This window comes from Xenopus laevis, chromosome 9_10L (genome assembly GCF_017654675.1).
Source record: "Xenopus laevis strain J_2021 chromosome 9_10L, Xenopus_laevis_v10.1, whole genome shotgun sequence".
NCBI lineage: Eukaryota > Metazoa > Chordata > Amphibia > Anura > Pipidae > Xenopus > Xenopus laevis.
In genome coordinates, this window is record NC_054387.1 from 105,638,998 (window position 1) to 105,661,639 (window position 22,642).

Genomic DNA, 22,642 nt, shown 5'->3' on the forward strand with positions numbered 1-22,642 from the left:
CCTGTGCCTCCCAATTGTTGTCCGCTCAAGATTCTGCTCCTGCGGAAACTCCTCTTGGTGTTGCTTTTGTCCCTCCAGAATTTCGTCTTGCTATTTTGTCTCAGTCTCATAGTTCCAAACAGGCCGGACATCCTGGAATTCAGAAGACGACCGAGCTCTTATCTCGTCTTGTATGGTGGCCAACCTTAAGAAAGGACGTTAAAGATTTTGTCTCCTCATGTTCCACGTGTGCTGTGTCTAAATCCGGACATTCTCCTCCCAAGGGTTTTCTTCTTCCACTGCCCATCCCATCTCGACCCTGGACTCACCTCGCCATGGACTTTATTGTCGATTTGCCCATTTCCTCCGGCCACACTGTCATTTGGGTTGTTATCGACAGATTCAGTAAGATGGCTCATTTCACTCCTCTCCGCAAACTGCCTTCTGCTCCTGAACTTTCAGAACTGTTTATTAAACATATTTTTCGCCTCCATGGCTTCCCAGCAGAAATTGTGTCCGACCGTGGTCCCCAATTTGTGTCTAAATTTTGGAGGTCACTGTGTAATGCTTTAAATATCTCTCTTCAATTTTCTTCTTCTTATCATCCCCAGTCCAATGGTGCCGCTGAACGTGTTAACCAGGCCTTGGAGCAATTTCTTCGTTGCCATGTGTCTTTGTGTCAAGACGACTGGTCGGACCTTCTTCCCTGGGCGGAGTTTGCCCATAACAATTCTTTACATTCTTCTTCCCAGAAATCTCCTTTCTTCTGTGTGTATGGCCGGAACCCATTGGCATTCCCTCAGGATCTCTTACTCACAAATGTTCCTGCTGCTAATGATCAAGCCGCTCATATGCTGGCCATCTGGCAGGCCACCACTGCTAATCTGGAAAAGAGTTCATCCTCTCAAAAGAAGTTTGCCGACAGGAAGAGAATTGCCGCCCCACCCTATGCTCCTGGTGACAAGGTCTGGTTGTCTACACGGAATATTCGCCTCAAGATTCCCACTCCTAAGCTTGGCCCCAAATTCATCGGTCCCTTTCCCATCATCGAGGTCATCAACCCTGTGGCAGTTCGTCTTCTTCTTCCTCCCGAGATGCGGATCCCTAATGCCTTTCATGTGTCTCTCCTTAAACCTGCAGTGTCTTCCCCCTCTTCTTCTTCCACAGCTCCTGTTGTTATCGATGACCATTTAGAATTTGAAGTCAGCAGGATTCTGGACTCTCGTTTTTCCAGGGGCGCTCTCCAGTACCTTGTCGAATGGAAGGGTTTCGGTCCCGAGGAATGCTCTTGGGTGAAAAAGTCGGATGTCCATGCCCCCATCCTTGTTCGCAGGTTTCATAGGCAGTTTCCTTCCCGTCCTGGTCCCGGTGGTCCTGAGGCCCCCCCTAAGGAAGGGGGTACTGTAATGGAGTCTACTGACCTGCTCCAAGATGGCGTCCAAAATGGCGATTCCTCTTCCCTGCACATGGCTCCGGGTGGTCGCAATCATCCTGCATCATCTCCTTCTTGCCCTGTGATTGGTCGCCGGCGACGGAACGGACGCCGGCGTCAGAATCGGGCGCCGGCGTCAAGGCGTCAGCGTGGGGACGCTGGCGTCTGCGTCTGACGCCAGCGCGTCAATTTTGGCGCCAATAGACTGGACTATAAAGACCCTCATTTCCATCCTGACCTTGCCCAATTATAGGTCTATTTCATATAGTTCCTGGGTGCGATATATTCTGTTTTGCTTATCCGTGTTTGAACCTTGCCTGTTATCGACTTTGAATCTGTACTGCCTGTCTTGACCATTCTGCCTGTTTTACGACCATTCTTTGATAAACCCTTTTCTGTACCGCGAACTTGGATTGTTGCCTTCTCTTTGGTCCTTACTTCAACTGCGCCTTCGGGCATTACACTCAGGGCAGAAGTACAGAGAGTTACTTGTTTTAACTAGACACAATTCTCATATAATTCTCATCACAATTCTCACAATCTCTCTGACTATAATATTTTAGAGTTGTCTTTATAACCATGATGCTAGGTCTGCTACCTGGATATTCCTACATCATATACTAGCTGTGAAAGTGCGGTGGATTTGGGGCTGATCCCTGCAGAAAGATACATTTTATTCCTTGGGTTCCATGGATTGAGCAGAAACTCCATGGACATCCTGTTATATTTTCTTTATGGCACTGGAAAGTAAAAGGTGTTGGCTGCTGTATATAGAAATTATATTCTGTGTGTATATAGACATCCCAGTCTGGGCTCTGTTCTTATTCTTTATAATTTAGCTCATTAACAAATTATCCTAAATTCTTGCAATGTTAAGTTATTTGGACTTATAAATTTGCCTATTTGAGCGCTCCTGGCATTATCTGGGGAGGGAAAATGAGGAGGCAGGCCTCTTATTAATGCTAGAACAGCTTATAATTGCTGAACTCACAGGTCAATTTCTAAGCAAACTTTCTCTGTAATTAGTTGAAAAACACATTTCTGGAGAGAATAGAAAGCAAAAACTGGTATGTACACAATAATGAACTGAGAACAATAGACACTTAAAGACCCATGTTGTACAACAGGCACACAATAATTCCTGTTATTTGCATCTTTACTTCCCACATCAAATATATTGCCTATGCCCAGATGTTGAGTACATATACTTTCTTTGCACTTGAACTATCATATATACTACTGTAAGAAACCAGGAAAACTCCCGGTGGGCCCAGGTGTCTGTGGGCCCTTGTGCCTATTTCATGACCATTCCCTATTTCTTTGAGAAAAAGAGGCTAAATAGATGGAATAATAGATTATAGTATGTAAAGAATAGAGACTAGAAGAAAAGAGGTTGAGTGAGGAGAAGAAGAATTATAGTACCAGGAGTGGGTCCCTGATCTAAGGTTTTTGGTTGGGCCCCTGGTGTCCCAGTCCGACACTGTGTGTGTATATTTATATATATATATATATATATATATATATATATATATATATATATATATATATATATATATATATATATATATATATATATATATATATAAAATGGTGTACCTTGGTCAGGATTTAGTAGTAAGACAAAACAGAGGCGCCAAAAGGATAAAAATAGCTAAAAGCACTTAAAAACCCAATGGGTAATTCAGAGGAGGTAGTAGTGAACTTACCTCCTCCAAGCAGACACCAACGAAAGTGGTAATTTTCGAATAATAGTTTATTCAAAAACAGTATTGCAACGCGTTTCGCAGGCCTTTGCTGCTTCATCAGGCAAAACAAGGGGAGGAGAAATAGTTCACAGCATGGGGAAACAAGTGCTAATGGACATGGGGGATAGGCTGCTGGTATATATTATCTACATTGGAAACCAAGTATCTGGGTGGGAGACATAATAGGAGACATAAAATAGTAACACAATAAAGAGCGTGACCTAGGGTATATTTAAAGCCAGGGGATGTAGAATATCCCCCATGTCCATTAGCACTTGTTTCCCCATGCTGTGAACTATTTCTCCTCCCCTTGTTTCCCCTTCCCCCTATATACTTGGCCCAAGGGCATCACTTAGTATCCACACTTCCCCATAATCCGAACAGCCGTATACAATAATATTTTACAAATTTGCCTGTCTCTGTGTTTTTAGTTGTTTTTGCTCCCGTTCCACATTGCCTGATGAAGCAGGAAAGGCCTGCGAAACGTGTTGCAATACTGTTTTGTGAATAAACTATTATTGAAAATTACCACTTTCGTTGGTGTCTGCTTGGAGGAGGTAAGTTCACTACTACCTCCTCTGAATTACCCATTGGGTTTTTAAGTGCTTTTAGCTATTTTTATCCTTTTGGCGCCTCTGTTTTGTCTTACTACTATATCGAGTCCACCCCGAGTGGAGGGGTATCATCCCCTTTTTCTTCTTCTACAGAGAGCGACGTCTTATTCCTGAGTGGGGTCAGGATAATCTCCCCACCTGCCTATACAGTGGTTGCCTATCAGTAACCCTGGCTTGTGAGTATTAACTTGTTTACTCTACTATTACTCCTTGTAAAAACTTATTACACTATTGGGGCTCTTGGTGTTCCTTTTTTGTCTTGGTCAGGATTTGTTTTGGTATTCCTACCCTGAAAAACAAACGGACCAGCTCTTTAGCAATACATGTTGCTTAAGTATTTCTTAAAGGTACTGCTTCAGTATATCGGGTTGCATAATCCAATATAGCAAGTATGTGTTGGTGTCCTATTGTGGGCTTTAACAGGGGAGACTGCCAAATCCACTGCAACCTTCTCAAATGGAACCTCAATGATTAGAAGAGGTAATGTGGCTTGGTTGCTGTTAACTCACAATCAGGGCAGGAGTTACTATATCTCCAACCACCCCAGGCCATGAGAACCCTTTAGCCTTGTAGTTTTATCGACTTCCAGGTGTCCCCCAAGTACATGTCTAAATGCTATATCTAATACCACCGTCCTATATTGCTGGATAACCACCAACTATTTTTTCTGCTCATGGAAATTTGGGTTCCCCCGTTTATTTCTTATATGTATGCCTTGGCACCTATATTAAGTCTGGAGGTCATACCAGATTTTTTGCCCTGTTACTTTGGGAAACCACCCCTTTAAGAAATGGAACAGTCTTACCAGGATTTTCCTGCAGTCTCTGAGGCTTGCTAGGGTGCTGTTTCTTCTCCTAGGTAGCTCTCAGCAGCCAAGTACCTCTCCACAAGTTCCCCCATCTGGGTCACGTCCTGCGAGTCTGCCTGTCCAACCCATTGTTAGAGGTCCTGGGTAGAGTTGTCTGGTACCATTTTATAATGATCCTTTCCATTACTTGATCAGGTGTGTTGACATCAGGTTGCAGCCACTTTCTTGTGAGACATACAAGATCACACATTTGTGTGCATGTAGACTTGCCTGTGGTGTAAAGCCAGCCATTGAATCATTTGGCATGGACTACATTATAATTATGGGAGTCATGTTCTTTCAGGTCACAGTACAGCTTTTGGGGTTCACCTGTTAGGTAAGGTGCTACTACCTCTGGCCATTCCTCTGGGGATAGTTTTTCCCTTGTTGCAGCTCTTTCAAACACCACCAGTTAGGCCTCAACATCACCTGCTGGTGTCATCCTTTAGGGCTCTTACACACGGCCGTTCCGACCTGCGCTCCCCTGCGTTCCGTTTTTTGGCGTTCAGCCGCAGGGGAGTGCAGGAATAGACGCAAGTCATTATTTGAAATGGGCCTGTACTCACTAAGGCGCGTGTAGGTGCCGAATGCAGGAAAAATGCAGCATGTTGCGTCTGAACCTGCGTTCGGCGCCTACACGCGCCTGAGTGAGTACAGGCCCATTTCAAATAATGACTTGCGTCTATTCCTGCGCTCCCCTGCGGCTGAACACCAAAAAGCGGAACGCAGGGGAGCGCAGGTCGGAACGGCCGTGTGTAAGAGCCCTTACAGAGATTTTATAGGTGCTTGCACCATAGCAGCACTACCCTGAAATTTCACAGCAAGCGCTTGGATCTTCTGCTGTAAATACAGGTTAAAACACTGGTGTTGTTCTTAGGCAGCTTTACTGGCTTCCACTTGGGCATTCATTTGTGTAAGGAGCAGCTGATTGGTTTGCTGCTGGGCCCTTAAGGGTTCCTGATGGATATGTTGCTGGGTTCTTAAATCTTCCCGTCAGTTTCATTTGTTTGCTGTTGAGTTTGCAGCATCACCTTTAATATCTGCTCCATGTTAGTATCGGTTGAAAGACTTCACCTTTAAACTGTATATGTCCCCTTACATTTTTGTCTTCACTATTTCCACCAATTGTGAGCAGCATCAGATAAAAAAAGAGTTTTTAGTAGCAGGTTAAAATCTGTTTATTACTCACATAACCAGACTCTGTGAGCAAACAGGTGCAAATATAAACCAAAATAAAACCTTTGCCACACTTAGGCTCTAACTAATACACAGGGCATTATTTCTCTCTAATACCTGTCCCCTACTGGGATTCCCAGGCCAAAACACAGAGGCAAAACTCCACAGAGTCACAGTCCTTTTCCTTTGGAAAAACAGCACTCCATGCAGCTCCATACAGCAGATCCCTCTCTCAGCTCCTAGCTCAGTCTGGGACCCCCAATCTCTGATCTACCTTCTAATTATTCCCCAGGTGAGACTTCCTAAAGGAATTAACCCACTCAGAGCTACTGTTGCTATACATGTGGGAGTAAGGGATACATCTAGGGGAAACTGTTTTTCAGCTACCAGATCACTATATATATATATATATATATATATATATATATATATATATATATATATATATATATATATATATATATATATATATATATATATATCTTTTAAAATTTTACCTTGTAATATTGTGTAAAGCAATGAAAGAGATGTAAAATGAGATGTAAACATTTATAAATTATGCCTCTTTGATTCCATTGTTGAAATGACCATTAGAAATGCATTGCTAAAAATAAAAAATGATGCAAGGCACAAAATATGGGTTGAGTCAATTATATATATATATATATATGAAATGTTTTATGTTGAAAACAACCATTTCTATATACAGGTATGGGATCTGTTATCTGTAAACCTGCTTTCCAGAAAGCTCCAAATTATGGCAAAGTCGTCTCCCATAGACTCCATTATAATTAGATAATTTTTAAATTGATATCCTATTTCTCTGTAATAATAAAACAGTATCTTGTATTTGATCCCAACTAAAATATAATGAATCCTTATTTGTGGGAAAGCAGTCCTACTGGGTTTATTTAATGTATAAATGATTTTTAGTAGACTTAAAGTATAAAGTTCCAAATTATGGAAGGATCCCTTATTCGGAAAAATCTCAGGATTCTAGGTAACAGGTTCCATACATGTATAATGTTTGTTTATGTGATGGAATTTTTTCCTAAGCTTATACCTTATTTGTTATAATTATTGTTTTACTTCTTATGCAGCTTATTTTCTGTATTAGTAATTTTTATATGTGTACTGAAATTTGTCTTTGCATTTCAGACGCTGTCAGTTTTTGAAACCTGATAACAACGTTGGAAAATAAAGAAAGTATCCATTTCACCATGGGAAGCTATCAGCTAATAGGCTTGTAAGTTATCCAAGTCAGGTGCAGCTGTATGTTTCACCAGGGAGGAGAATACTCGGCAGGTCAAGTCTTGGTAACTTAGTCGAATTCCTCTCCATCTCCCTGCCCAGATTCCTACCAACATTCTTTTCTCCCTCTTGTTCCCAAGATAAAAAACAATCTCTTGCTCCTTTTCCATTGCTCAGACAGAATCCTGCTGCACCTCAGCCTCGACATCCCTCCTTGCAACAGCTCAGTGATTTCATGCTCCAGCATTCTCTTATCCAACTTGTAAATCTCCTACCCTCTCCCCCAGAGCAGCTACAATAAGGCTCTCCTGTTCATCCACAAATTTGCTTTCAAGGGATGTTGGTAGTTTTAGTAACCCAACACTGCAGGCTGGACATGTCTCTATGTGGATAATGAATAGTGCTGTAGGAGCCAAAACAGTTGTGAAGCTGTTGCATGGGGTTTAGAATAATTGTGCTGGGGTGAGATGAAGAAGGTAGTTCTGAGACTGGAAGCTTATATTATAGTGCAGAGAGCTAATGGAGAAAGTCATCCTAGCCAGCAATCTTCACTTTGTTATTGAATTGTAGCTTACACTGTTTCCTAATAAGTTATTCAACTAAATAACTTCAGTTTGGACATCACTGCCACTGGATGGCGAGAACGCTAAATGACTCCTAAATGGTTGTTAAACGAGCTGACATAGTTACATTCTTACATAGTTAATTGGGTTGAAAAAAGACCAAAGTCCATCATCCACCCACACTGACCTCTCCATACAGTAACATAAACTATATACCAATATCTAAACTATTTATAGTTTTTAGTATCACAATAGCCTTTGATATTATGTCTGTTCAAGAAATCATCCAAGCCATTCTTAAAGGCATTAACTGAATCAGCATCACAACATCACCCGGCAGTGCATTCCACAACCTCACTGTCCTCACTGTGAAGAACCCCCTACGTTGCTTCAAATTTAAGTTATTTTCTTCAAGTCTGAAGGGGTGACCTCTGGTACGGTGATCCTCTTTATGGGAAAAAAAGATTGCCCTTGTCTATAATGCCCTCTTATGTACTTGTAAAGAGTAAGCATGTCCTCATATCTGTTCAAGTACCTTCATTTACTAGTACACTATAAATATACAATATTGGACCTGTTATCCAGATGCTCAGGACCTGGGGGTTTCCCGGATAAGGGGCCTTTCTGTAATTTTGACCTCCATACTATGTCTACTACAAATCATTTAAACCGCAGATAAACCCAATAGAATTGTTTGCCTCCAATAAGGATTAATTATATCTTAGTTGGGATCAAGTACAAGGTACCGTTTTATTTTTAAAAAATGTAATTATTTTTTTATGGGAGTCTATGGAAGATGGCCATCCTGTAATTCAGAGCTTTATGGATAAAGGGTTTACGGCTAAAAGATCCCATACCTGTATATACCAGCAGTTATATTAGTCTGAAATGTTTGCTTTGATTTCTTCATTTCAAACATTGTGGAATGATCCAGAGAAAGAAGAAGCACTTGTGAGTATTCCATACACAGTGTAAGGGCTTCTACGAGCAGAGATCTGGCATAAGTGGCAAGTCAATAAGAGACGTTGGGAGATTTATTAGTTGAATATAGACAGAGTTCAGCAAGTGGCTATAGATAGAACTTACATCACGGGTCATCTAAAAATAGACTACTCTGAGCTGGCCGTAATGAAATTACACATAATTAATGTGCCTCGCATGCTGCACATCCCATTCACTTCAAATCGCCCAAATGAGTAAATCAGATTCAGGCTCCAGAGCCAGGAGAGAATTATCGGGATGTATTAAAAAAAAGGGTTGTTTAGCAAATGATACAATAAATAGAGTATATATTCATGTATTCTATTGTGCTGAGATCTAACATTATCTCCAGCATTCTCTGCCTGGGAGCTCTTTTGAAATATATTTACGATTAATTCTGTGTTTTATGCTGCATTTCAGGTCTTGAGAAAGCCATGGGTATATGCTGACACTGGCACTTGACATCAGTATGTCATGACTGTGCTATGCAATTGCCTTGCATGTAGAATAGAAGTCTCTAAGCTTGGTTGAAGCTTTTAAAAACAATCACACCAGATTGGGCTTACTTGCTGACTTCTGCCATGCCTTGAAATCTGCATCTTAGTACTGGGGGGAGGTGGGTAACTAATTCCGTAGGGAACATATACCAGGAAACATCAAAAAAAGGCTGGCACAAGCCTGGACCACACCAAGTACAAAGTCAGATGGTAAAGATTAAAAGCTTACATTTTATTTTCCATAATTAAGAACCAAGGCCTGACTTAAGCTATGACACAGGGGCACATTTACTAACGGTCGAATATCGAGGGTTATTTAACCCTCGATATTCGACCCTCAAAGTTAAATCCTTCGACTTCGAATATTGAAGTCGAAGGATTTAGTGCTATTCGTTCGATCGAATTTGAATGATTAAATCCGGATTTTAATCCATCGATCGAACGATTTTCCTTCAATAAAAAAAAAAAAAAAGCTAGGAAAGCCTATGGGGACCTTCCCCATAGGCTAACATTGATGCTCGGGAGGTTTTAGGTGGCGAAGTAGGTGGTCGAAGTTTTTTTTAAAGAGACAGTACTTCAACTATCGAATGGTCGAATAGTCGAACGTTTTTTAGTTTGAATCATTCAATTCGAAGTCGTAGTCGAAGGTCGAAGTAGCCAATTCGACGGTCGAAGTAGCCAAAAAAATACTTTGAAAATCAAAGTATTTTTTATTCTAATCCTTCACTCGAGCTTAGTAAATGTGCCCCTTAGTGTCCTTGGTGGACACAAAACGTGTCAGGCCTTGGTTCTTAATTATGGAAAATAAAATGTAAACTCCATTTTATCCAAATAATCAAAATTTCTAAAAAATGATTTCCTTTTTCTCTGTAGTAATCAAACAGTAATAAAACAGACAGTACCTTGTATATGAGCCAAACTAAGATACAATTAATCCTTATTGGAAGCAAATTCAGCCTCTTGTTACAGCTGTCTGGCTGCATTTGAAAAGATATCTCTGTCAGATGAACTGATTTTTCTTGAAAATGTAGTGCGCTTCCATTTTTATCTATTTCAAAACACATGTATTTCTTTGATGTTCATCATCTCCTTTGGAAAACAGTGTTGCTTTAAGCGCGCCCTATCTGAAAGCTTCCTTTTTCTTTCTTCAGTATTCCCCCGATCTTCCGGCTTTTTCTTCATAAAGATTATTACCTGGGAGAAAAATTTCCATCGTTCCCAGCACCAAAGCTCCGAGAAGCGCATGCAAGCTATTTGATCCTTTTGTCTTGCAAAGTAAGGCACAGAATGCAGCTTGATGATAAATGTTCCATTTTGTGCAATTGTGATATTCTATGAGAGCAGGTGTCATAAATTAGATGAGGTATAGCAAAGATACCATCGTCTACATTATTGTGCTTTACTTAATGGACAGTGATCTGATTAATTATGTTCTGCAGCACCTGAAGAAAAGTGCCAAAAAGTTATGAAAGAGCTCCCTTTTCTTATGAGAAATCTGCCTTGAACTAAAAGTAAGCTATTTGTTGGTTAGTCAATCTTGCTCAGCTTGTTATTGCAGATACAGTTGATATTTACTGTATAAGAGGCCATGACACCGTTTTATTCCTTGGGAGACTACAGCACTGAAGATTATTCATTCCTGTTGCTGGTAAAAAAAAAGGACGAAGCTCATACAGATGAGCCAGGGTTTATTAGAGTGTCATTCACTGGGACCACGATTTATATTCACTGGGCCACACTCCAGCACCTACAATTAACATTGTTAAAGAGGTTGTTCACCTTTAAATGAACTTTTAGTATGATGTAGAGAATGATACAATTGGAAATTGGTTTTCATTTTTTATTATTTATTTTTTAATCAAGTAATTCAACTGATTAAAAAGGATTTCCTTTTTCTCTGTAATAATAAAACAGTTGCTTGTAACTGATCCCAATTAAGGGCTCTTACACATGAGCGTTTTTACCTGCGCTCCCCTGCGTTCCGTTTTTCGGTGTTCAGCCGCAGGGGAGCGCAGGAATAGACGCATTTCATTATTTCAAATGGGGCTGTACTCACACAGGCGCATGTAGGCGCCGAACGCAGGTTGAGACGCAACATGCTGCATTTTTCCTGCGTTCGGCGCCTACATGCGCCTGTGTGAGTACAGCCCCATTTGAAATAATGAAATGCGTCTATTCCCGCGCTCCCCTGCGGCTGAACACCGAAAAACGGAACGCAGGGGAGCGCAGGTAAAAACGTTCATGTGTAAGAGCCCTAAGATATAATGGTTCACTTTCAATTTAATGTATCTCACAATTTATCATGTGAAATGAGATTGAATTAGAAGAGAAAAAAACTTTTTTCCAGATTCAGTTCCGGGTTTTTTCCCCATTAACTTCAATAAAGTTTTCACGTGATAAACAGTGAGATAAGGTTTTTCTGAATTGAATTGCATCTCAAATTGGATCTCATCCATGACTTTTCATGTGATAAACCTTTTCCTCACTAAATTGAATACATAGTAATGTAGTAACATGGTAAGTTAGATTGAAAAAAGACACACATCCATCAAGCTCAACCTTTTAAGTCTGTATATAACCTGCTGGTTGAATCTGGCCCAATGGGTCCTTATTGGAGGCAACACAATTCTATGGGGTTTAATTAACGTTTAAATGATTTTTAACAGACATAAGATATGGAGATCCAAATTATGGAACCCATATCCAGAAAGCCCAAGTCCTGAGTATTCTGGATCACAGGTCCCATTGTATTTCCAAAAAGTACTAGTATAGAGCACTAAACTCTTTCAACTTGTTCCACTTTTACCAGCTGGTCATGAGATTACTGAGCATGGGTTGTGTAGAGATGTCAACTGACCCAATGAGAGTGGTAATAACCCAGTGAGGGTTTATTTGAGACTTTATTTGTATGTATTTTTTTAGACTTTAAAGGAGACATATTGTGTAAAAACAAAAATCTGCCAATGCATTGTACTACTCTTACTTTAGGAGGAATGTGTTAAAAAATATGCATTTCCGGCTGATTTACTGAAATATTCCCCCAAAACCAAGCAAGCCCTACCCATCTGTTTTTCCGGCTGAATTCTCTGGCTGTGCAGGGGAGCTGGCGGCACTTAGCTCACTGCACTGTAGGACAGGAACCAATCAGCAGCTAGGCTGACCTGATAGGGAACTAATGCCTGTCTTTAGTTGGGTGACTGAAGGCTGTGATTGGCTGTCCCCCTTCTACTGTGCTTCTGTCAGGGACCGTTATGACATGCCCACCCCTGATTTGGATATTTGCTTATATAGTAGAATCAGCTCCCAGACTTTTGTCAATTTGTGGGTCCTGGTGCACGTACCCTGACTGGCCACCTTCTAATCCTTTCACAAGTATTGATTGAAGTACAGCACCACAGGTCTTTTCTATAGACAAAAATGCCTTTATTGGAACACTGGCAGGACCTGGATAAGCGACGTTTCAGGCTACACAGAGCCTTTTTTCAAGCTTGATTTGGAAACATAGACCATTACAGATCTATGGGGAGCTCCAATAAAGGGGGCAGTTTTAAAGACAAGATTTTTAGCCCCCCCAAAAAGCACCATATTTGATTCATTATTGCCTACAAAATTTGAGGTTTTTTTTTGCAAATCCTATATGTCTCCTTTAAAAAAAACAGGACTGGATTATTATCACCCAACATAACGTTAATTGACATCTCTGGTGGTCTTTTGAACAACTCGTATGCAGCCCAAAGCTATAAATTAATTACCCTGTACGGTTGAGAACAAGTTGTGCTCCATTTGTGGAAACTGCCTACAAAAGCGGATCTCAAATGAACAGCCTAAATACAGCACATCACCACCATTACTGAATAATGCAAGAAAAGGAGGCATGTACCTTAGGCCTGCAACTTGCTATACTGGCAAGAATTCCATATGATATGATTCCATTAATTAAACAAGTTGTGACATGTGTCCCGTTAGTGCTGTTTCCCATTCTAATGTTAATATTCTGTTATGAGGTTTGCTACAGTTCTATGAGTAATCTTGGAGTTGTTTAAGAAACAGAATCAACTCTCCGTCATAGCTGCAGAACATTTACATGCTAGTGTTAAAGAAATCATCAAATACATTTCCTATTCTAAATGCTTATCAATGTTTGATTAAGTCAAAAGCCCATCTTCCACATTCTGTCTGCCTCTGGCTCCTGCTACCTATATTGTGCATTATCAGAGCCGGAATAAAATAGAATTAATAATGCATACCCCAGGGACATTGCTTTGCTGTCAGTGCGCTGGATAGGTCTAAGGAAATTAAACTTTAAAAAGACAATCACACAATAAAGAAGACTGTACACACGCCAGATATAGAGATTCAGAATAATTTTTTACATTCAGCTACTTTTTATTTAACGTTTTTTTTTTCAACTGACATCTCCAACTCATTTCGGTTTATTAGCAGAGTGGAGAGTTTGTGCAGGTGGAGGCCATAGGTCAGGCAAAGTCACAGACTAAAGTAGATGAGAGAAAGTGATTAGGTTTACATTAATCCATTGAGTTCACAGATATTCTTATGGTCCCACTCCATTCTCTCTTGCTCTGTAAATATGACCATTTCAAAAAGAGACAGGTGTTTGCAATTTATTCTCCAGGTGTGGGCTCTCGTATATGTTGGGGCAGGGTGTTGCTGAACTATACTTCTGTATAATACGATAAATGGGCACCAGTATTTGTTATTAACGGGATTCACATAGGAGTTTTTCAGAGAACTAGGAATAAGACATAGGATATACTTGCTCAGCATATGCTCACACATATAGATTCAGCAGTCAGTGCTTTACCCATTGGGGGTCAGTCATTGGATAGTGGATTATTTTAAATTGAGGGTGTCACACCCAGTTTTCAGGATTCTCCTCTGTGGAACCTAAGTGAGCTACAGTAGCCCTAAATTTGTACTAGGGTTGCCACTTTTTCCCGGTGATATATCAGTGGTGGACTGGGGACATAAGCGATTGACCGATCGCCTCATCTACTAATTTGGAAAACCGGGCAGGCAGTTTTGACCTGGACAGCCCTTCCAAAATCCAGGTCAAAACCAGACAAAAGTCAACCCTATTCTGTACACTTGGTCCCTACTTTGGGGTAGTACACGCAGGACCCTAACCCTTACTAAATCTCTGTGGTGGAGCTTGTGATTCTCACTAGCTACCCTGCTCCATCTATCACACCTAGTATGATCTACAGTATGACAAAGTACAGTATATCCTTACAACTTACTAGGCCTGAGTTAACTTAGGCTGCAATCTTGTCCTGTCTGCCTACCCAGAGGGCATAAAGAACAGTGCCATCTACTGTTCAGTTCATGAACTGCGAGGATTATACATGAACACAGGAAAGCAGCTTTCCATCTTTTAAAGAGAACCAAACCCTTAATTGTAAAAACCCCTACCCTACATAGACCCCCCTCCCTGCTCCCCCTAGCTGGTACCTTTGGTAAATGCCCCTAACTCTAATTTCCATAAATTTCGGTGCATGCGCAGTTATCAAAAACCCAACGTTTCCTCCAACTGCGCTTGCGCCAATACGATGCTTACTTCCCGAAGAAGACCGAAGAGAAGAAAATGGCGCCCATGAGCTCTCCTGTGCTGAATCTGTGAAGAGAGGTAAGTAGAGAGTTAGGGGCATTTACCACAGGTAACAGCTAGGCTGGGATGGAGCATGAAGAGGAGGGGTCTATGTAGGGTAGGGGGGTAGGATTTTTTATAATTAAGGGTTTTGTTCTCCTTTAAGTAGGACCACACTTGGGTGTCTAAAACTCTAAATTAGGGCTCACTTAGCTGACTAAATCCCTTAGGAGACTACCTGAATAAAGGGCAACTAAACCAGTCCCCTACACACACAATACAAAATGACACAGTCAGTAAGTTCAAAGCACTCTTTATGCTCCCCAACCCATTCATCAGTTCAATCTGTTGTCTCATGTGCAGCTCCAGAGAATCATAAAATGACCATTATGTTGGTTGTGCTTTTATGCAAGCCAGAAGCAAGAAATCCTGGGCTGCAATGGGCACACGTGTCTTCTATTTTAGTGGATATTGGTAGGGAATGTCAGATTCCAGTTCTATTGATTCTTCTGTTTCTCACAGTACCTCTTGATGCTCTTGTGCTTCACCTGCTAACTCTGTCTAACCAATGAATTTGATGTAATCTTCATGGGTAAAAGTGGGTATCATACTCTTTTGGGGAACTTGGTAGACCTAAACTGGACCAGGCTCTTGATTAGTAGCATACTATAGTATAAATACTTGCATGGTTAAAAAGAAGCATTCAACTATTTCTTAAAAATGTTTGTATCTGCCACTACTAACTTTGGGTCCTGTGGAAAAATCTACTGTTGAGTACACATTGAAATCATGCATTGTATAGTGCCCTCCTGCAGTCATATAAAGTAATCCTCCTGCTTTCTTCTTTAGTATAAACAATCCTATATTTCATGGCCTGTATGTCTTAAATTAACTTAGTTGCTGATGTCTTATTGAAGTCACAACCTACCAGCATTACAAAATAGTTTTTGTTTTTATAATATAATGATTCACTTGGGCTTAGGGGTTATCAAAAATCATCAAAACCTTAGCAGTAAGTGAGCTCACAGAAGCTTAAATGGGTTGTTCAACTTTAGTATGATGTAGAGAGTGCTATTCTAAGACAATTTTAAGTTGGTCTTCATTTTTTATAATAACTGTTTTTTTAAGTATTTAGCTTTTTGTTGAGCAGCTCTCCAGTTTTCTTAATTTTAGCAGCTATCTGGTTGCTAGGGTCGAATTTAACCCAGCAACCAGGCAACGGTTTGAAAGAGAGACATGAATATGAATAGAGGAGGGCCTTAACAGACAGATAAATAATAAAACGTAACAATAAAACTGTAGTACTCACAGAGCAATAGTTTTATGGCTGCTGGGGTCAGTGACCCCCATTTGAAAGCTGGGAAATAGTTCAAAATAGTCAAAATAAAATAAATCAAAAGAGTCAGAAAAGGCAAATAATTAAAAAAACTATTTTTAATGAAGACCAATTAAAAACTTGCTAAGAATAGGCCATTGAATAACAAACTGTACTAAAAGTTAACCTGAAGATTAACCACCTCTTTAATCTATAAGGCTGATTCTTATGCAGAATATTTCATTATATCAGTCAGTCTCTAAACCCAGGTTAATGTGGGTGAGACCTACCTATATCATTGTTTTTACGAGGTGCAGTACCTGCAAGCTATAAAGATTCCCCCTCCGTCTTTAGTTATCATACGTGAGAAAAGGTTGTTTCAAAAGAAGCAAATTTGATTCATATATTTCGCAGATCCCTAAAGGGATAAATGTATCAAATATTGTTAAATGATTCCTTTCGATACAGTATAAATCCTTATATTTCTTTTATATAGTGGCAGTTTATGAATATGTAACAGGTCTTTTGCAGGAAATGTATTGCTATTGCCTAATGTATGTAATGCTAAAATTCAGAGGAAATATAATGTGTCAAATGCATAGGCGGATCAAAAATATTCCTTATGTCTGTCTAAATATTTAGCGGTATTATCCTGCTTTCATCCTACAGTAGATAATGGCTTCCGAATGTCCTAAATAATGTAAATTCCACCAGGGCCTTTTCCTTACCTCTGGAGCTGCAATGGCCACAGAAACCTTATTACCCCATCAATATACTGTAACTTCAAGAGTTTTTTTCATGTGGTTTGGTGGCTTAAGTCTTCATTGTCTGAGTGAATCTCGTTATTATTCACAAGTGGAGCCCACCCATAGGTGTGCCATAGAATTATAGTTAAAGTGTGGGATCAGGCTGATGCTGCTATGTGCCAGCTTGGACCCAGCATTAAGGGAACAACTCCCAGTCTCCATATTACCTCTAGTTCTTCTCACTTTGGTGAATACCAGCCAGACAGTTGGGGAAAGACCACACATTGGGTACTTGCCAACCGATAGATTTAGCAATGATTAGGACCACAGATGTGTCTTGTGAACAAGCAAACTTCTTTATTAAAGGGTTGTGGCCATTTTATCTCTTTCCTAACTGCACTTATTGTCATAAATAAGTCATTTTATCTTGTGGGACCCTCCATGTAATTTCTTGAGCAAAGTGGTTAATAAATTAATGAGTTAATAGTGCTGCTCCAGCAGAATTCTGCACTGAAATCCATTTCTCAAAAGAGCAAACAGATTTTTTTATATTCAATTTTGAAATCTGACATGGGGCTAGACATATTGTCAATTTCCCAGCTGCCCCATGTCATGTGACTTGTGCTCTGATAAACTTCAATCACTCTTTACTGCTGTACTGCATATGGAGTGATATCACCCCCTCCCTTTTCCCCCCAGCAGCCAAACAAAAGTACAATGGGAAGGTAACCAGATAACAGCTCCCTAACACAAGATAACAGCTGCCTGGTAGATCTAAGAACAACACTCAATAGTAAAATCCCATGTCCCACTGAGACACATTCAGTTACATTAAGAAGGAAAAACAGCAGCCTGCCAGAAAGCATTTCTCTCCTAAAGTGCAGGCACAAGTCACATGACCAGGGGCAGCTGGGAAATTGACAAAATGTCTAGCCCCATGTCAGATTTCAAAATTGAATATAAAAAAATCTGTTTGCTCTTTAGAGAAATGGATTTCAGTGCAGAATTCTGCTGGAGCCGCACTGTTAACTGATGCGTTTTGAAAAAAAAACATGTTTTCCTATGACAGTATCCCTTTAACTAACAGGCAGTTTTATCACCTGGTAACCCAGCGGCGAAAATACGTCTGACCCATCAGGCTCCCCTCCCCACGCCAGTCACAACCCCACTTCCGGGACCACAGTGTCCCATCTGCCCAGTCCAACCCTGCTGGTAACAGTAGTATCTCAATGGCACAGCATATTTAGCATAGCATGAGTATCTTCTAGATGCTGTTAAAGTTCCCAAGTATAGGCAATCTCATGATGGGTTCTTGCTCCTGGCAACCTACCTGGTCCTAACCTCACCCACTTGTGTCCTTACACTAACAGCTCAATCACCATGGGATCCTAACCCCTCTGCACTCCTCATAGGAGCAAAGGGCTGCTCAGCTAACTTTCTTCCAAGCCTACTTTTTGCGCTTAAAGAGACTATAAACAGGACATAATTTCACTTGCTAAACCTTAACTAACCACGTACTCAAGCCCTGGTCCTGTATCCACCTCCCCTGTGAAGCGGGGTCCCAGGAAAGACCCTGAGCACATGCTCTGCCCTTTTATACAGAGAAATACTGCCTCCTATTGGACATTTCTTGAACTAGTATCAAACCCCAGGAAAGGGAAACAACTGCCTAGGGTGAAGCAAAAAAGTAAAAATGGAACTAAATTCTCAGGGTCTCTACACACGTCCTATGGGTAAATGATCAGCTTGCTAAATAATAGACGTCAATAGCAGTTATTGTCAGATAATTATAGAATATTGTCGAGTCAAGTATATATGAGATTGTTCATTTTATGGAATCAGAAAGCATCATCCATTTCATTACTAATTTAAAAGGCAGTGTTTCGATTTATTTAGATGAACAATAGAGATTTATAGATGTTGGACTTGAATGACAGCTTCCTTTTTATTATTTTGTACCTTTTCAGTACAAATAAAGTAGGACGTTAGATGCTTTTTGGTATGATCAAGAAGGGGCAATCAGTACCTGATTTTCTGGCTGTTATGTAGCAGACAAGTACATGTGTCTGTATTTGTTTGTTGCAAAAACATCAGAGATGTTCAACCTGTGTTGAACTACCCCTCCTAGCAGCCCCATGTGGGAATACTACAGGTTGAGCTTTGCTAGGTTTAATTGTTGGCCATGTTTGGGACTTTCTATCTGAAATAGCTGTACAGGATAGATGAAGGAATTATATTATCAAGTTAAGTCAGCTCTATGCTGCGATATTCTGAGCAGTTCATTTCCCTTCAAAAAATTCTGTGTAGCTTCAGAAAGTCAAGCCATTTCTACTTCATAAACAACCGAGGTCCCATGAAACATTCAGAGAATCCTGGGAAACCGGAGCTATTAAAATTTCTGTCGATTTAATTTCCTTGTGCTTTTAAACATTTAGCGAGTGTCTCATTTTGTACTCTTGCTAAAGTTTGTGGAAACATGAGAGGTCTTTAGCCTTGTGCTCAAATTGCTGAGTTCACCCAGACTTAAATCATAAAGCAGCAATAATAGGTTCTGGGATCACTGGGCTCATATGCTGTTCTAAGCTTCCTTGAAAAGCAGATTGCGGTTATAAAAAGTCCTCTCGTATAAGTGGTTTAACATACAGTTAAACTTTTGTGTAGTTATAGCCAAAGGGGGCTTGTGTAGCAATATGCTGCAAATGTTGATTCCCATAGAAATGATGTCAAGGGGCATAAGACTTATTGTCTGTCTTGCACAAAAGTTCTGTTTTATCACTTCTTCTGTTGGTGGAGATATAAACAATGTTGCACAGCTGGAGCAAAAGGCTGATGTCAAGCAACATAATAAAGTACACAGTAAAAGCTGTGCTAGATCTATACACACATTGCAAGATCCATAAGAGAAGGTCTCTGTGAATGCACCACCAGTGGAGAGGACATAATCAGTACTTTGCACGCTCAATATAAAAAATAAATCAGAAAAGAAAGTTTCAGGGTCTTCATCAGAGTTAAAACAACACACACACACACACACACACACACACACACACACACACACACACACACACACACACACACACTATTATGTGCAATACATTGGGAAAAAACATAAGCTGCCTCCCTAAATAGACTTTCCTAAGGTTGAGGTATTTTGGAAAAAAAAAGTTTGCTCAATAACCTTTCGGCTAGACATGGCTGCAGACTTGGGCCCCAGTAGGAGGAACCAGCACCAATTAGCTGCCTAGGGTTGCCACCTGTCCAGTTTTGACCCAGACAGCCCCTTTTTTTTGAAGGGCTGTTTGGGTGAAAACTGGTTGCCCAGTTTTCAAAGTTATGAAAACCGGGAAGGATTTCCTGCGATTGACGTGGTGATCGGCCAATCGCCGATCACCATGTCATAGCACCACCCCTGATGTCACAGCCTCACCCCATCTCTACACAGCCCTGTCCCTCTATGTCATGGTCACACCCCCAGCTGCATCACGGCCCTGCCTCCCCCGGAGTTTGTCGGGGGGAAAGGTGGCAACCTTAAATTTGCCTCAGTGTAACCTTAGCAAGTGCATTTGGCTACCTACTTGTGCAGACACCAACTGAGTACAATCAGGTTATTCCTGGCTGTTCCACACCCAGCAATAGGAAATGGAGGTGGTCCCAGCCACTCTAACTCAGTAGCCCAGAATGCCGTTTCAGGAGCCTCAGGTAAGTGCTGCTGTTCTCAGTAAGTTTGGGAAGCCTGTCTGTCTGAATGTGAATCTGGTGTCCTGCAATATGGTGGTTTTTTTAGGGGCCTGATTACAGCCTGGCATAATGAGCAGCAGATAAAGTATGTGTTCCTAGTATGTTCTGCAGTGTGCTCTAGCCATTTCTCACTTGAATTAGTAGCCCTAATGGAAATAGCTAACTGGGCTGGCAGGTGATGGGATCCTATTCTGACCTGCACTGTGCTGAGTTCTGGCTATTTGCTCACCTGAGATCAGTAGCCCTGATGGATATAAGTAAGTGTGCTGGCAGGCAATGTGATGCCCTCTGGCTATTGCTCACCTGGAACCAGTAGCCCTAAAGGATGTAGGTCACTGGGCTGGGTGGCTGCTAGGCTGATATGCTTGCTTAAGCAGCAGCTGATCTAAACGATGTATAACATGTTTTTGTGGCTTGTTATCTGTGTCTAGTACACCTGCATCTGAATGCACAAATACAATGCTCCCGTGCTTAGATGAGCTTAATTAGTCAAGCAAAGGAATGTATTTATTTCACATGGTGATGTTTCTCCCTATGGAAGGCTCAAACTTGATGAAACTTTCTATACAGGGTTATCTATTGACACATAATACTACTACGCTTAAGGTGGCCATAGACGCAAAGATCCGTTTGTTTTGGCAACATTGGCAAACGAACGGATCTTTCCCCGATATGCCATTAAAGAGCATGGCTATATCGGGGGTAATCTGATTGTTCGGCCACATGGCCGAACGATCCGATTACGATGCGCAATGGGCTCCGGCGGGACCGATCTCTGCCGGACGAAAGATGTCGGCACACGCCACACACGATCCGAAAATCGTAGGAATCCTCAATTCGTAAGATAGGATCTGTGTGTCTATGGCCACCTTTATTGTTCTGAAACAATGTTTTACAGATTTTTATCTGTTTGTCATACTGAGGACATTTGTGTGGTATTGGGTCTTACAGAGACAGTTTCCATATTAGAGATGCACTGAATCCAGGATTCAGTTTGGGATTCTGCCTTTTTCAGCAGCATTCAGATTCGGCCGAATCCCCCGTGCCCGGCCGAACCGAATCTGAATCCTAATTTGCATATGCAAACTAGGGACGGGAAGGAAAAATCACGTAACTTGTTTTCTCCATTGTTTTTTTCCTTCCTGGGCCTTATTTTGCCTGTGCAAATTAGGATTCGGATTTGGTTTGGTATTTTGCCAAATCTTTTCATGAAAGATTCAGGGATTTGGGGCATTCCTAGTCCATACAGTTGTCAGGTCACTCTGGGAGTTTGTATGTTTTTAGGGGTGGCCCTAATAAGGTCAGTTGCATCCCTAATATTGTAGTATTTTGTTTTGTGTATCCGTGTCTAAGACCACGGTTTTCAGGTTACAGGAGCCCTTCAAGCAGCAGAGTGTCTTTTAGAAATTAAGGGGGTTAATAACTGGTAATAATTTTTCTGGTTGGGCTTTTTGGGGGGAAAAAAAACTATTTTCGAGATTTATTATACGCAGATGCTGCAAAAAGCAGGTTTGAATTGGTGTGGTGTAATGTGTCGCATCAGTGTGGTGCAATGTGTCGCATCAGTGTGGTGCAATGTGTTGCGATGTAAGGAAACACAGACAGAAGCACCGAATATAAAGAAAGTGATCGAAACATTGCATGTACAAACTACACACAACACGACTGTCAGATGAAGATGCAGTGTTCACATCCGACAGTCGTGTCAGATACATGTAGTTTGTACATGTGATGTTTCGATCACTTCCATTATATTCGGTGCCTCCGTCAGGTCGTCTGCGTTTCCTTACATCGCGACACATTGCACCACACCGATTCGTGGAGTTCTGCCCTAAGAGACTGACCAGCTTAAGTTTTAGTGTATAGCTCCACGAGCGTTTTTCGTCGAATTGACGCCTACAGACAAAACACCTGTGACAAGTCGGATGGAGTCGCAGGTGTGAAGATAAAAGTCGGAGTTGAAAACGTCACGATCCGACTGTCAGATGAAAACGCTGCTTTCTGTTTCCACATCCGACGTGTTGCAATTGTAGTTGTTACCTCCAACTTTTCATTCAGTCCAATTATATCTCCAGGCATGCGACTCCATCCGACTAGTCGCATGCGTTTTGATGGCGGGCTTCGATCCAACGAAAAATGCATGTGGAGCTCTA